Here is a 16,183-nt window from a genome sequence, read left to right as displayed (position 1 = left end):
GATACAACTAGAAAATGGGCCGCTGAGCTTCCAAAGATCCGGTTGTCTCTGCTCCCCACCTGCCCCCCAGCACTGGGGTACCCTATGGAGGGATCACCACTATGTTGTCCTTCTATATAAAACTCATCTGGAGCTATTCCTAACATGACTCACTTAGAAGCATTTGGGAGATAAATGGGCTGGTTTAGAGGTGAAGGACATGACTCTCCTGTTCTGAAGAGTTCAAGGGCAGTAGGTAGTCTAGACATGATCAGTGTGAAGTCGCTTCACAAGGCAAGGTCACTGGCCCACTATGATGTTCAAGATGCCAAGGCCAAGTCAAACAGGTTCATGGGCCAGTGCCAATGGACCATACTCTGAATGCCCTGGTCTAGAGTAGGCGATCCCAGTAGGCTTAATTATTACTTTTAGTGTCGCTTATATTAGAGAAAGGATGCTTGATGTTATTGAGATGGAGGTGGTTGAAAGTGGTAGTGAGCAGAGCAGGTAATCGTGACTCAACTCATCAATGACTTGGGATGTGACCAAGTTATTGCAGTAAAAGTGCCCACATGTTCATGAGCTACAGACTGGTGTCACCTCGAAAGCTGTAGCAATTGTGATTTATGATACTGCTTGTGGGTTGTAGCTTTGACAGTGGTAGCTCATTTTAATTTGCTCATGAATAACTTTCCAGGAAGAAAGACAGGAAAATAGAGAGGAAGAATTGTGAGCAAGAATAACATTACACATATTAGCATATTTAAAAATGAGCTGGTTTTAGTCATTTGTTGGTTTGTTTTGCTGTATTGGTAATTGAACCTAGGGTCTTGTGCATGCTAGGCAAGAACTCTACCCCTGAGCTACATTTCTTATTCCTTTTGTATTTTTTATTTTTGGACAGGGTCTTGCTAAGTTTTTCAGGTAGACACTGAGCTTCTTTGCTTCTATCTCTTGAGTAACTGGGATTCAAGGTTTATACAACGAGTTGAGTGTCAGCCTGGGCTATAGAGTGAGACCTTTTCTCAAACACACACACACACACACACACACACACACACACACACACACACACACACACACTAGCAGGAAGCCTATTGACACATACCTTTAATTTGTTATCTTGTAATCCCCATGCTACAGAGGTGGAGACGGTATGTCCCTGGGACTAACTGGTCTGCCAAGCTAGCCCACTTGGAGAGTTACAGGCCAGTGCGTAACCTTGTCTCAAAAAATACCAGAGGCAGTCAGAACTTAGGAACAATGCCCATGGTTGTCCTCTGACCTGCACATGCACACATGTACACACACATGCATGTACACCTGCACACAGTGTATGTGTACACACATGAACATGCACACATGCACACACACACAGCAAAAGAACATCTGGAGCGGGTGTGTTCACCTAGGAGAGAAATCAAAGGGACTGAAGAATGTCAATGAGGTGATAAGAAATATAACAACATTTCTCCTGGTCCTCATCTTCGGTTTGAATTCGTAAAACTGAACCTGCACCAAGATAGCCTTTAGACAGATCACAGAAGGGTCTCCAGAGAGTTCCATTGTGCAGAGGGCAACCCCAGCACCATTCTTTCCCTCCACACCACTTAGCTGCCTCCCACCCCTTCTGTATCTTCCAGTTACCAAATCGGAATCAAACATCCAGGAGAAAAACATTCTAAACCTCAGCCCAAGAACAATGGATCCATAATTAAGAAAAGATTTTTGATCTTTAAATAGACAACTCCACACATGTTCAACGCACAGGGAAGCAGACAAAAGAAAGCTCACCACTTGGAACATTTCATTCTTCTTAAGCGTGCAGATTGCTAAGAGCCAGCAGTGCGTGCTGTGGGTGTCCGAGCCGCTCGCTTGGCATCAACGGGCAGTGGGGTCAGGGTGAAGGGAGGAGTGCATCCTTTGGCCAGGGCTTTGCACACTGCATTCTGCCCCTTCCGGTAATACCAGAAGGAAAGCTCGTTAATACCAAATCTTCCTAGAAAGAGCCCGAACTCAAGACTGTCTTAGTAAGTTTGAAAACAGTTCTGCTTAGGACTTTGACAACTCGGCCTTCTCCCAATTTAAACTTCTGGGAAAACCAACTATAACCTAAGGGCATCCACTGATGGCTTCAGGTGAGACAAATTTAAAATGCTTTTTGAGCCAGTGCTGGCTCCACTTCCTTCCTTAAACAACACAGGAACACACAGGCCAGGAGAATGCCTCTGCCTGCCTGCCTGCCTGCCTGTGTGCTGCCTACCTGCATGCATGAATGCTTACCTGTCTGCTTGCTGCCTGCCTGCCTACCTACTGCCTGCCTACCTTCCTGCCTACCTGCCTGCATGCATGCCTACCTACCTGCCTGCATGTGTGCCTACCAGCCTTCCGCCTGCCTGCCTACCTCCTGCCTACCTGTCTGCCTGCCTGCATGCATGCATGCTGCCTGCTCCCTGCTGCCTGCTTGCCTTTTTTCTCTCTTCCTTCCTCTATCCTGTTCCTATTCTTTTAACTTGTTTTCTCCCTGCTCCTTCCTCTCTGGTCCTTCCTTCACACCTCTCTCCCTTCTCCTTTCTTTTCCTTCCATTTCCTCTTTCCCTCTTTCCTTCAGACTTTTCTCTTCTGCCTCTCACGATTTTCTTCTTCTGGTTGTTTACCTTCCTCCTTCGCTAGCTTCTCTCTTGGTCCTGCTTTCTAATTCTTCAGTATTCCACTCCTTTATTCCTTTCTTTCCTTTTTCTCCTCCCTTCCCAATTTTTCTTTCTCCCCTTCCTGTGGATTTCTTTGTTCCACTTCCCTGTCATTTTCTCCCACACTCCTTACTTAGTTTTCTTTTAAAAAACGTTCTAGGTGTGTGGGCAAAATCCTTTCCCTAGATTTGTTCCATGCTGCCGTTCTTGTTCCCCAGCTTCAAGCTGCACAAACAAAGAAAAACAAAAGGTTTAACAGCATTTCTTATTCCCAAAACAATGAAACATTTTGATTGAGCGTAACTCGGTAAAATTAGTGAAAATTTTAACTTGCACCCCACTAGCGCCTTCCTTTGCAAGTCATTCCATGCAAGTTTCTTTAAAAATCTCCGAAGCATTAAATCCTCATTAATACCAACCCCGTGTATTTATGGTGTCAACGTATGTTTCAGAGAAGCCGAAAGCAACCGTTACACGAGTTGCTTCATTATCAATAATCTGGCATCATGCCTTTTATGTGTCATCTCTTTACACAATACACTATCATTGATGACTTTTAGCAAATACATCATGGCAAAGGATTACTCTCATCAGAGGCAGCCTTTGAAAGGGATATGCTAATTTCTAGGGAGCAAGAAAACATCAAAACAGTGCCAGCAAATAGCCAAGGGACTCTTATGTCTTAATTTCCCTCAGAACAGCCCTATCTCTTGGTGCAACGTGCAGCTCTCTATAAACAGGAAGCAAACAGCCACAGCATCAAAGGGGCGCCCGGCCGCGCCTGTTATTTCAGATCAGATTTAATAAAGGTTATCTGCAGTGGGCTAATCAAACAAAAGGGTGCATGTTTTAAACAGCCATTTGATAATTTTCATTTAAGGGGCCCTATCAAAGAGCTCTCCACAATAGCTTGAGTCTCTGTTCAGCCCTGGCCCCTCCTGTAACGGAAAATCCCTTTATCGGGTGTGAAGCCGCTTTACCCTACATTTTTAGGGGATTCTAAGTTTAAGGTGATCAGCTTATCCAAAGTTGGTTTATTTTAATGCCATCCTTGATTTCAATATACATATATATGAACCGAAAATCCAAAACGGGAACTGTGTGGTAGTGATGCCTGCATTCAGAGCCAGGCAGATTGTGAGTCCTTCACCTGTCCCCTAAATACTAGCTATTCCCAATAGTGTGAACTGGATGTGGGGCTTCATGGCCTGACCTTGACATCAAAAAACATACTTGCAGAAATAGTACGGCCACTGGGATTCTGACTTAGGTATCCAAAATGACCTCCGACGTTCCACTATGGGTGAATAAGTCAACAAAACCTGCTCTGTTTTGAACATACAGGGCCTTGGTCGTCATAAGCCTGGAGACGCAGAGAGCAGAAGACAACTATGTAAAGACTGCCTTCAGTTCTGTGCTGAGAGCCACTGTAAGAGGAGAAGAGCACAGTTTCCCACCACACCCTCTCCTGCGCCCCCACCCTCCCCCAGCCTTGACTGCTCCACTTGCCAGCAGTACTGACTAAAGGTTCCCCACATTCCCAAGACAAGCACCCTCACTCAGTTCCTCCAAGCTGATGACCATGGAGGTAGGCGGACCAATGGACCACCTGTCCTCTGTCTCATCGGGGGAGAGGGCGTCAGGAGGGAAAAGGGCATCTTCTCAGACTTGGGTCTGGCACAGCTTGGATCCAAGTGAGTCACTGTGCTAAGTCCTCCCTTTGAGGTAATTCCAACCAAATTCAACCTCTCCTGGCCAGCTAGGGGTTTGTTTGGTTCCGTGGGCATGTAGAGGTGGAGGGAGACATAGGAGACTGTGGCTGAGGACACCTGCTCTTTGGGTGGTTTTCCCCACACTCCATACCCTTTCTTTCTGCCCCTCCAAAGAGAAAAATCTGCCAGGGCCTTGCCCCTAGCTCTCCTACACAGCCCAAGGAGAGGGAGGGAGGGGCCCCTCTGGCACTAGGCCTGTGGCCTATCCCTCTCAGGCCATCCTCAGGCAAGGCAAGCCCCCCCCACCCTGCCCCTCAGCTGTTGCCATGGCAGGGCACTATGCCCTGGGGATCCAAAGGGACAGACACTGGTGGCCAGAGCCAGCAGGGTCAGTGCAGGGCTGGGAGAATGCCATATGCCAGGACTTGAGGCTCGGGGCTGAAGCAGCCAGCAAGTCGCCCATCCATCGAGAGTGAGAACCTTCCGGCTCCTTGTTGAAGCAGCTGGGGGGCGGGGGCATTCTGTGCTTTGTGGAGAGACAGCCTGTGTCTTTCATCTCTTCCCTGGCCCTCTGGCCTCCAACAGAGTCCTGACTATGCCTGGCTCAGGCTCACCACATGTCTAGGATCGGGGCTACGTGAGAGTCATGCCGATGGGGCCCTGGGGTCACAGAATTGAGACCCCAGTGGTCCATCTGCCCCAGACCCTTCCCAGACCCAGCATCCAACTCCCACAAGCAAAACTCAAGCTTGACAAATTCCCACACCACTAGCAACCCAACCCATCCGAATTCCAAACACTCACTGTAATCTCCCCACCCTGATATTCTGTGTAGGAATCTGATAAAACAAAAACTCAGTCACTCCCACAAACAATGTGGCCTGCTGCACCATCCATCCAGGATAACACATCAAAGCGCCAAGGACAGAGCCATAAACATCAGTCTTTAGAACCCCCGGGAGCTTTACAACCGACCCCCCCATCTCTGCCCCACCCCTTAGGAACGTGTGCAGGCCAAGTGCGGTTTGCAGACTCTGGGATGTCTTTCAGGACAAGTGTCATTACTTTCTGAGAAAGCCGGCCTGGGAAAAGTTCAAGGGGAAACAAGCTTGTCAAAGTCAATTTTTAAATGCTTGCTTGTCACTGGGATTCAGCGTTTCGTTTTTCCTGCCTTGTAACTTAAGTTCCTGCTAGATGGGAGGCTGCCTAACTCATGGGCAACTTGGGGCTCCAGGCAGCTTCCTTTTAGGGATGCTTTGGATTCATTTACTCATTCAGCATTTACAGACCAGGTTTCTTTCCTCATAAACACGGAGAGACACCCAGGAGAGTTCAAGGCTATTCTGTTCTGCAGGAATGGAATATCCCACACCTCAAGGTTTTGATCACTTTGATCGCTTTACTATCCTATGAGGTTCACTGGCGACTCAAAGGGATCCATGAAAACATGGATTGATCTGGATTGCAGTCCCGCTCAGCCATTTATTAGCTTTGGGGGCCTTGCTTTCCTCTTGGGCTTTGGGGCTGGGAAGAGAGCTTAGTGGGCAGAGCGTTTGCTGCACCCAGGGCCTGGATTTGGATCCTCAGAACCTGTATAAAGCCAGGTACAGATCCATCAGCAATCCTAACACTCCTGCAGTGAGCTGACAGGTGGAGACAGGAGAACCCTGGCAGCTTGTGAGCCATCTAGCCTGGAGCATGCCGTGATGAGCTAGAGACCCTGCCTCAAGGCTGAGTTCCACTCAAGGGTCATGCATGGCACATATGTGCACACATGCACATACACAAAGGTTTTCTTAAAAAAAAAAAAGATTGTTTGAGGATGAACATATTTAGAAAGGGAACGCCATTGAACCTTTTGTATGGACAGGCATGACACTTAGCATGGACTGGGCCTCTTCATGCACGTGCAGATCAGAGCACAGGCTGTAGGAGCCGCTTCTGCCCTCCCACAGCATGAGTTCCTGCAATCAAACTGAGGTCGGCAAGTTTAACACTGTGCTTTCTGCCCAGTAAGGCATCTCCCTGGCCCAGCTTTTCTTACTTAGTCTTCTCTGTCTGTTATGGAGGCGTTATTATTTGAATTTTACAAAATGAAAGAAAGAAGCCATGTAAGTTACGTAAGGTCACATAGCCGTCCAATGGTGCAGTTGAGATTTGAACTTGGATCAACATTTAGAATATAAAAAAGGCAAATAATCCTTGCCCCGTTGGACACAGTGGCCTCGTGAGGACAAATAGAACATTCCCACCATCATGGATGGTTCTACTGGACAGTGTTGACAAGACACTCATTGTAAAACATATTTAGCAATGGAATTACCTTTTTTCCTCTTAAAATCATACACAAAATTTAACTGTGTTGAAAATGAACAAATGAGCTACTTTCAACTGAATTTCCTTTCTAAAGTCAAATTAATAACTTTTGCTAATTACCCAATTAATGAACAGCATATTTTTGTGTATGTGTGTCTATGCTGGTGTGTGTACACATGTCAGGGGTGGTGTACTTGTACATGTGTGCATATGTATTTGGATGCAGTAGTTGACACTGAGGTCTTCCTCAATCACTATCCATTTATTTTTGATGGTCTCTCACTGAACCTGGAGCTGACTGATTGGCTAGACTGGTCAACAAGCCCTGGAATCCTCCTGTCTCTGCCTTTCCAGTGCTGGGATTACAGGCACATCCCAAAGCTTTTCATGGGTGCTGGGGATCCGAACTCAGATCCTTAGGCTTGTATAGCGAATGCTTTACCTACTGAGCTCTCCCCAGAGCCCCTCAAAACATATATATTAATTTCCATGCTGCTTGCTTTCAAGTGTTTGCATTATACAGCATTTCATAGGCATGCAAAAAAGCTTAAGCTGTAATTACATAAAGTCTCATGTGTAATGATGATGTTGACATCCATGTAACCACGGCCAAGTGAAGAAATCCAGCACTGTCAGGAGTTGAAGCAAGCTCTCTCCTTCCTCACACAGTCTGTCCTTTTCCAGTGTCATCTACATCCATCTTTTGGAGTTGATCATTGGAAGGCTAATTCAATTGAGGACGGCAACATCCAATTCAAGGTTATCAATTCAAACAGCACATTACAGCTCATGATTTATGAAGTTTCTATATTTGTAAATTTTTTTAAAAGAAGCAAGAGAGCAATAGTATTGCATGACACAAGAAAAATTATATGAAATTTAAATTCCAGGGTCTGCAAATAATGTATAGTTAGTACAAAGTCAGGCTGTCTCTTAGGTGTGTCCATAGCTGCTTTTGTATGATGGGCAGAGCCATGTAACTGCCACGCAGATGGCATGCTTCTTTCCCCAAGCCAAAAATAATCCATTGTCTGCCTACTTCTGATCTAGATAATAATTCATTCCCAGACAAGCCTCCACATCTAATGTGTAAATTATTTCTACATTTTCACCTTGATTGTGTAATAACAAGCAACCTCTGATTCACACATACAAGATTTTGATGCTGTGGGTTTTTTTTGTTTTGATTTTTTTTTAATTCTCATGCATCTCGCCTTACAACCTTAGGATATACTATAATTAAGCTCATCTGAAGATTTGAAATGGAAGTAGTTTGAGAATCCATTTCCAAGTTCAGACATACATGATATCTAACTTTGCCTTGCAAATCGTGATTGTATTTGTAGAAGTAAAATATTATTAATAGAATAATTAATAATTATTAAATTAGGGTGAAATCTCCAGTATAATATATCAGGTCATAGCATGTGATAAGCTTCCCTGCTATGGTGCTACCTGGCTCACAGCAAGACACGCCAAGAACATGTGCTGACCAGGTGTTGCCTAAGTTCTGCTGGCCTGTGAATGGAGCTCGGCCCACACTAGCTGTGGCTTTGAGTGAGGAAATAGCCAGAGTCTGAATTTAGAGAAAGACCACTTCATGCTCCCTGATTCATGACACACTGACCAGAAGTTCAAGTAGACATTGTTTCTGATGTATTACACTTTGGTAGCTAACACCATGAGCAGATCTGTTGATTTCTAGAAGCAGTACATGCTTGCTTGGGTACAAAGAGCTTGTGTGTGTGTGTGTGTGTGTGTGTGTGTGTGTGTGTGTGTGTGTGTTTCATGCATATGTATGCACATGTTTGTTTGTACACCTGTGCATCTATGTATGCAAGCCAGAGGTTGATATCAGGGGCCTTCCTCAACCACTCTCCATTTTATTTTTTGAGAGGGTCTGTCTCTGCACTTGGAACTTATCTATTCATCTAGGATGGCTGACCAATGAGTTCTTGAGATCCACGTGTCTCCACCTCCCCAGTGGGATTACAAGTACCTGGTTTTTATGTAGATGTGGAAAACAAATTCTGGTCCACACGCTTTCATGGGAAGTCTTCACCAGTTGAGCCATCTCCCCAATAACATTTTCATTTTATAATAGGATTTGGATTTAGTGGCTGAGGGGCCCCAGCCTCTCACACTCACTGCACTAGAATGCTCTTAGGATCAGGAAAGAGTTTTGATTTGCTGTTGATAATTCTTGGGCAGTGATTCGAAGAAGATACAAGCATGTAAGTGGGGATGCCTGTCCAAGTTGAAGGAGACAGTACATCCATAACATGCACATTCAAGCCCAACAAAGCTGTCCTCTCTCACAGGGTATGTGTTAAAAAGGTTGATGAGGTTTGCCCTGACCTGAGCTGAGGAGAAAGAGAGAAATCAGCATACACCAATGGCTATGCTACACTCCTAGAACCTTCTTGAATGGCTCCTCAACCCTAAACTCAGGCACCACCATTTCCTAGTTCACTTCCTCATTGTTCAGCCTCTGCTGTGGGATGATGTCTTTCTGTATGCTGTGAATATGTGTTGCTCTGACTGGTTGGTAAATAAAGCTGCATTGGCCTATGGCAGGGCAGGATAAGGTTAGGCAGCACATTCAGACTGAAGACAAGATGAAGAAGGGTGGAGTCAGGGGAGAAGCCAGCCCGCCACCCAAGGAGCAACAAGATGCCCACAGACCAGTAACACCACAGCCATGTGACAACATATAGATTACTAGAAATGCATTGAGTTAAGTTATAAGAGCTAGCTAGCAAGAAACCTGACCCATAGGCCATACAATTTGTAAGTAATATAAGCCTCTGTGTGTTTATTTGGGACCAAGCAACTGCCAGTCGTTGGTTGGACAAGACCAGAGAAACTTCCGGCTACAAGCACCAGGTTCCAATAGACCCCCACCTTCCCTGACTTCTTACAATTTTTTCCCCAGGCAGATCCCAGAGTCTGGCCCAGCCCTTCCATCTCTCTGTATGTTGATTCTGGAATCTTCTTCCCAGAACTAGGCAAGCATTTCCAGCTGGTCCCTTGAAAGAAGGGCTTCTAGTCTGTCCCACTGCAAAACTCTCCGACCTTGGACTCTTCGGAAGCAAGGAAGCCAGAGGCACTTCATAACCTTGTGCCACCTTCACTGTTCTGACACCAAGACAGGTGCATTTAACTTAAAGATGTATTTTTATTGTTGAACTATAATAAAACTGATTAAAGACCTATTCAAATTATTCAAATGCCTGTTTTTAAATGTATGAATTTCAAAACCTTTAGATCAGTGGTTCTCAACCTGTGGGTTGTGACCCCTTTGGGGGGTCAAATGATCCTTTCACAGGGGTAGCCTAAACCATCAGAAAACACACACACACACACATATATATATATATATATATATATACACACACACACACACACACAATGATTCATAACAGTAGCACAATTACAGTTATGATGTAGCAATGAAAATAATTTTATGGTTGGGGTCACTACGACATGAACTGTATTAAAGAGTCGCAGTTGCCGGGCGTTGGTGGCGCACGCCTTTAATCCCAGCACTCGGGAGGCAGAGCCAGGCGGATCTCTGTGAGTTCGAGGCCAGCCTGGGCTACCAAGTGAGCTCCAGGAAAGGCGCAAAGCTACACAGAGAAACCCTGTCTCGAAAAACCAAAAAAAAAAAAAAAAGAGTCGCAGTATTAGGAAGGTTGAGAACCACTAAGCTAGACGCTATTCCAACATTTCTTTTAAAGTGACTTCATATCCATTTTTGTATGATTGCATGGGGAAGACTGCAAAGGGGGTAACTCACAAGGACAAAAACAAGAACTAACCGTTTCCAGTCAGATCCTGGTCCTGTTTCAGCAGACAGCTCTGAACTTGAATCTCCATCTCTGCTGTTTGAGGGTCAGGGAGATGAGCAGGTTAGAGGGGAGTTTAATCGGCTCTCATCTCAGGTCCAGCCTTTCCCCTTCACTGAGATCCAGGGGTTGACAAGAAAGCTGGAAGGGGAGGAAACCATGACTCCAGGTAATTCCACACCACCTGGGTTCTATTCCTTACACACTACAGCCGTCTCTCCCTCCTGGAGTCACCCCACCCATATATTGGGAAACAATGTAGATGGGAGTTCCTGGCAAGTTCTAAGCTTGTTTTCCCTTCTAGATGAGATAAATAGCCCCTCACCTCCAAGGTCTGACACAAGGATGAAATGGGAGATGATGTATGAAGTACTTAACACAGCTACCATCACATACTAGGTGTGCAACAAATACCTTTATTCATTCAACAACTACCCAGCAGTGCCCTCCAATGTGTTGGATGGCCTCTGCTTGCCCTCCAGGAGTGATCCTCCTGGAGTTAATGGCTGTCAACGAGCCCATGCAAAGCACGTAGGGTCCTCCTCTTCTCTGTAGCCATATCATTTCAAGCAGTCACTTGGGATGTGACTAGGATTTTATGCCAGTCTTGTCTGCCTGCCTGCCGTTGGCCCTGACTCACTCCTTGCCCCAGTATTCTCATCCTGGACTTTGTCACAGAGACATCCTTTGTACGTCCACTGAAAGCTTTGTGGTACAGAGCTCTGCTCTCACAAATGAGATCAAAGATGCCAGGTAACCAAGGCAACCTGTAAGGGAGACTCTGGGATGCCAGCCTCCATTCTGAGCCATCTAGGCTGGAACTGAGCTGTGTTGTAAATGTTTTCCAAGTGGGAATCAGAAAACTGGGAACACATAAGCGTTCCCCTAGTCCCATTTCTCTTTTTTTGAGGAGCAGACCAATGAAGCTTAGGTTCTAAGACCACCCATTAGCATGGGTTCCTTTCAATAACCTGCTCATCTCTCCGACCCTCAAACAGCAGAGATGGAGATTCAAGTTCAGAGCTGTCTGCTGAAACAGGACCAGGATCTGACTGGAAATGGTTAGTTCTTGTTTTTGTCCTTGTGAGTTACCCCCTTGGCAGGTGCTTGAAGTTCTAGAATGTTCTAGTGGAGAGAGAAAAGCCGTGTAATGATCAAGAACAACCTACTATAAATATATTTTTCCTGGATCTTACATTCTTACACTTAAAGAGAAACCTCAGGCCCCAAGTCTACTCCTTCACTGTTTCCCAGAGGAAGCTGGTACTGTAGAAAGCCAAAACCATCAGGCAACTGAGTGAGCAAGGATGAGTCCCTATACATCTCTGGACATTCATCTTTAATGGTGAATGGGGGAAGGACTGGTTGCTCTGAAGTCCCTGTACTCAGAGTGGCCGAATGACTCTCCTGTACCCTGAAAGACAGAGCGGGGGGCTCACAGGCAGAGGAGCCCCCATGTGCTCAGCACCCCACAGCAGGAGGGAACACTGCTTCTACTTCAGCTCCCCTGACCCGCCACCCCTCCTCAGGGCACACTGCAAGGCTTCTGTACGTATGAACAAACCATCAATGGCAGTCTAGACCTTGACAACCACTTTTTGTTACATTCCTCCCAGCATGATCTTTATAATAGGTTGTATTTAGAAGGTTGCTGATGTCCACCTTGTGTGTGGAGCTTTCCAGATGTTCAATATCCCAGCACAATCAACCCAGGGTCACTTTGGTTAGACAACTTAGGAAAAAACTCCATATGAAAAAAATAGGTTTCCAGTCCTGAATTTTAATTAGGACAAAATTTAATGCAAAATAAATTATCCATTTAGATTAATAATTTCCTGTGGGTATCTACAGTCTTTTATAACAGATAGAATGCTTTAGGGAAGCAATAGAAAACTTCTATCAAGTCATCCTAAGCACCAAGGGTAACTTCTTGGCTCTTATAATGAAAAGTACGAAGGCATAGTGGCCTACTCCTTTAATCCCAGCACTTTGGAGGCAAAGGCAGGTGGATCTCTGAGTTCAAGGCCACAGAGGGAGTTCCAGGGCTATACAGACAAGCCCTGCCTCAAAAACAACTACAACAAAGAGTTCAAAAGTAATATGGGCTTCAGGAGGAGTAATTCTGATCGGCTATTCAAACCACCATCGCGGCTCAAGTATTTTTGACTCACTTTTCTCCACACTCTACAAGGTGTTGCCATCATTGACTGGGTGTCTTAGGAAGCAGGACCCTGAGAGTATGCCTCTGGTACAAGTAGTTTATTGTGAGATGGTTCCAACCACCGCCACCCCCTCCACCTCCCCACCCGCTAACCCCGTAGGTAAGTGGATGAAATGAGTCAGGGAATGATAGGTAGTTAATATAGGAGTTAGTAAGGGACCACCAAAGACAACTGAGGTTTAATCACACCAGGAACTTAAGGACACAGTGAAGCGCATGCATGCAATGCATGCAAGAGGGTAGGGTATGAATCTACATATTCTCACTGGCAGCTATTGGTTGAAAAGTTGGTTTCATGCCCGTGAACAAAAATGCCAACAGACTCCAAAGCCTCCCACTCATTCTCCTGCCCCTCCAATGCCAGCATCCCAGGCAAAACCAAGAGTTACTCTGAATAATTTGTCATGCTCACTCATGCAGCCCTGAACCAGCTGTAGGGCCAGGAAGGGACATGTGCTGATTGGCCTGATGTCCCAGGATGCTGTGGTCCACCAACTATAACATCCCTGTCAAATAAGGACCAAGGACTGTGGACAAAGTGGGAGAGGTGCAGGACACAAACACCCCCTGCGCAGCAAAGATGGGCCAGTCTGCACTAAGTGAAAGACACTGGATTATTAACAGGAGCCTCCTAAGGGGTCACAAACCCAAATGCTTAGATGTCAAGTCATAGCATTAGCCGCTAAGCTGGCCAGAGGGGAGGCCGCTGTGTTTAGGGTGCACACCCAGCCAGAGCGACCAGACCTTGCACTCAGCTGCAGCCAAGGACTGCCACAAGGGAATGTGGGTCCAGGGGTGCCAGATTTTCTGATATTTCAAGAGTAGCCAGAAATCTGGATTTTTATATGAACACTCCCCATCTGAAATGTTGGAAATGAATTCAAAATGTCTTGGCTCTTACATGGGCCAAGTGACACACATCTGCGAGCCAGACACAACCTTGGATTGCCAGTTTGCAGCCTCTGATGCAGATCCACCCCATAATTTACTGAAGGGAAAATCAAACTGTTCCAGAGACCGTCAGTGACTTACCCAAAGTCACGCAGCGGATCCATAGTGGAGCCGGGCTGGAACCCAGTGTCTCCATTGTGGTCCAACATCACACTCAGTGCTCAAGAAAGGCCCATTCAGGACACAAACTAAGGATGGCAAACTATACAGCCCTCAGGTCAGACTGGGCCAGCACTCTGTTTCTGTAAATAAAGTTTTATTGGAACACGGCCACAAGCATTTGTTTATGTATTGTCTGCTGCTGCTTTCGCATTACAGTGACAGAATGGAGTCACTGGGACAGAGACCACATGCTTCACAAGGTCAAAAATATTTACTGTCTGATCTCCATAGAAAAAAAAAGTTTACCAGTGGCTACTCTGGACACTTGACATTCACAGATGTCATATTTCTTGTTTCAGCTATTCAGGAGAATTCCCAAGGGTCTAAGCAGAATTAATTAGCATTTGAATGTTATTTTACAGAGTGGCAGGTTGGGGAGGGGCGTGCCCCAGGGTAGGGTAGAGGCTGAGCCCAGCAGCTGAAGTGTGTCTCACCCCTAATAAGCTATTCCCGTGAGAGGATGAGTAAGGAAATCACCACCACCAAGTCTCTAAACAGCTTCAAGAGGAAAGGTGAGTTGAGGGGCATGATGAGGCTTAAGAATGCGAAGCTTCTTAGGAGTAGAAAATTTAGAGAAATAGGATTCGGTGATGATGGGTCAGCAAGATGGATGAAAATGCCTGCCATCAAGGCTTGTGTCCTGAGTTTGATCTCCAGAGCACACGTGGAGGTAGGAGAAAAGCAGGTTGTCCTCTGACCTCCACATGTATGCTGTGGCATGCACCCAGACATTCCTCTCCCCCTCCCTCCCCCTCCTTCCCCCTCCCTCCCCCTCCCTCCCCCTCTTCTCCCTCTCTCCCTCCCTTCCTCCCTCTCCTTCTTCCTCCATCCCTCTGTCTCTGTCTCTGTCTCTGTCTCTGTCTCTCTGTCTCTCTCTCTCACACACACACACACATAAAATAAATAAATAAAATGTATTTCTTTTAAAAATTGAGCACTGGAGAGATGGCCCAGTGGTTAAGAGTGCTTGCTGCTCTTGGGATTCACATCAGGCGACTCATTACTGCTTGTAACTCCAGCCTTAAGGGAGTTGCATACCCTCTTCTGTCTTCTTTGGGCACCTGCATTTATGTGCATGCATGCATTCATCAAACATACGCGCACACACACACATACACACACACACACACACACACACACACACACACACATACACACACACACACAAAATAAAATTAAATCTTTAAAAAATGAAAAGACTTTGGTGGAGGCGGTGGGTAAGACGCATACCCTCTCCTCCCTACACCTTAAGGAAGAGGAAAATGGGAGAGTAAAGTAGTGTTAGAGTCTGCCCCAAACTACACAAGAATCATGTGTGTAATAAGTGAATAAGAGACACTGATATGCAGAGAGATGGGTGAACAAGCTGTTCAGCCAGGAGTCCTGCCTGGACAGGAAATGACATCTCAGCAACACCTAGAGCCTCAGGATTATATGTCAGCCGTTTGTTGCATGTAATCTGAACTCCGAAGTAGTGACCAATAAACGCCCTTTCATCAAATACTAACCCAATCAAAAGTGCTTCAGGAGCAAAGAAACAATTTGTCAAGAACTAAGCTCAGATTGCTTTGAGGAGATTGTGAAGGTGGGAGCAGGTAGAGAACACAAGATAGCCCTAAAACCTTACCACTTTGACTGCGTACTGGTCTCTGGTTCTAGAAGGTCATTCTTCTTGTGGAATCAAAGTGACGGAGTTCTAAAAAGCCACCAGAAAGCACAGGAACCTTGGTGACATTCATAAAAAGAGTATTGCATTCTAACATCCAGGGGGACAAAAAATAGGAAGTTCCAGTGTGTGTGTGCGTGCATGTGTATGTTTACACTTGTGTGATATAGTGTGCACACATGCAGGCACATAGATAGAATTTCAGTTTTAATTTTCCTGAGCAAAACCCAGCAACAAAGAAGGTTTGGTGGCCTTATCTCTTCCATGTGACCTAAAAAAGTAAGACATTTTACAAAGCTTTGTAAGCAACAGCTAACTGTAGAATGCAAACTGCTTAATCGATCGCTCGGGAGAACAAATTAGAACAAACTATAGCAAAAGCTGAGAGCAAGTTGTAAGATCTATATCTGATTCTCTTGGCCAAGGAAAGAATCAGGAAGGAATACAATACTGTTTCTTGCTGTTTTGTGCATGATGGGAAAATAAGGACTGATCTAAACATCCGAGGCAGAGAGGGGGGAGGTTCCATTTGTCACAATGTGCTTGTCTGGGGACTCTGATGATGCTGGACCAGAAAGGCACAATGGCTGGGGTGGTTGAGCATGTGGCCTCTTAAAGAGATTATTGGGGCTCAGATC

The sequence above is a fragment of the Peromyscus maniculatus genome, chromosome 8, assembly GCF_049852395.1.
Source record: "Peromyscus maniculatus bairdii isolate BWxNUB_F1_BW_parent chromosome 8, HU_Pman_BW_mat_3.1, whole genome shotgun sequence".
Classification (NCBI taxonomy): Eukaryota; Metazoa; Chordata; class Mammalia; order Rodentia; family Cricetidae; genus Peromyscus; species Peromyscus maniculatus.
Note: the sequence above shows the minus strand (reverse complement) of the source record.